Here is a 1,263-nt window from a genome sequence, read left to right on the forward strand (position 1 = left end):
AGCTAATTGGAGAAATACATTTGTCCAAGTCTTCCAAAAGCAAAAAAAACACACAACACACACACACACACACACACACACACACACACACACACACACACACACACACACACACACACACACCACACACACACACACACACACACACACACATCAAACCACAATCAAACCACATCAAACCACACCCTGAATTCAGTCATGGCCACTAGCATTTCTTACAGAACCAAATCTAAAATTAGGCCAAACCAGGAAGTGTAGTCACCTTTTAAAAGCCAAGTATCCATTATGACAGTCTCAATGGACTTTACTTGCAAAACCGGGTAACATTTGAAATAAAGCCTACATAATAAGCCTACATATCTAGGGATAGCAGCATAATTAATCCTGTGAATGAAAAGAGGGATCCCCAATGAAATGAAGAAACAAAAGACAAACGATATTGAATTGAAACAAACAAACACTGAATAATGTACAAAGTGTTCACCAGTCTGGTCATTCTAACTTTTCCAGGATAAGCCTGCAACCTCGACAACTACTGTGATTATTATTATTTGACCATGCTGGTCATTTATGAACATTTGAACATCTTGGCCATGTTCTGTTATAATCTCCACCCGGCACAGCCAGAAGAGGACTGGCACCCCTCATAGCCTGGTTCCTCTCTAGGTTTCTTCCTAGGTTTTGGCCTTTCTAGGGAGTTTTTCCTAGCCACCGTGCTTCTACACCTGCATTGCTTGCTGTTTGGGGTTTTAGGCTGGGTTTCTGTACAGAGATATTAGCTGATGTAAGAAGGGCTATATAAATACATTTGATTTGAAGCCAACTAGCTACAATAGTGAGAGTGCAGGCGTACCTAGTTGAAGGACAACCAATGAAATCCAGAAGTCAGTCCTCAGTTAAAGCTGACGGGAAGTTTTTACTCTTCATGACAAAAACACTTCCTTAACCGTGGAGAACACAATCAACCGATTCCACAAAAAAAATTCAATGGTCAACAGAACAGTGGCATTACACAATTTTATATTATTTTAACCTTTATTTAACGAGGTAAGTCAGTTAAGAACAAATTCTTATTTACAACGATGGCCTACCGGGGAACAGTGCCTTGTTCAGGGCCAGAACGACATATTTTGACCTTGTCAGCTTAAGGATTTGATCCAGCAACCTTTCAGTTACTAGTCCAACACTCTAACCACTAGACTACCTGCTGGTTACTAGTACAACACTCTAACCACTAGGCTACCTGCTGGTTACTAATCCAAC

This window comes from Salvelinus sp. IW2-2015, unplaced genomic scaffold (genome assembly GCF_002910315.2).
Source record: "Salvelinus sp. IW2-2015 unplaced genomic scaffold, ASM291031v2 Un_scaffold1368, whole genome shotgun sequence".
Classification (NCBI taxonomy): domain Eukaryota; kingdom Metazoa; phylum Chordata; class Actinopteri; order Salmoniformes; family Salmonidae; genus Salvelinus; species Salvelinus sp. IW2-2015.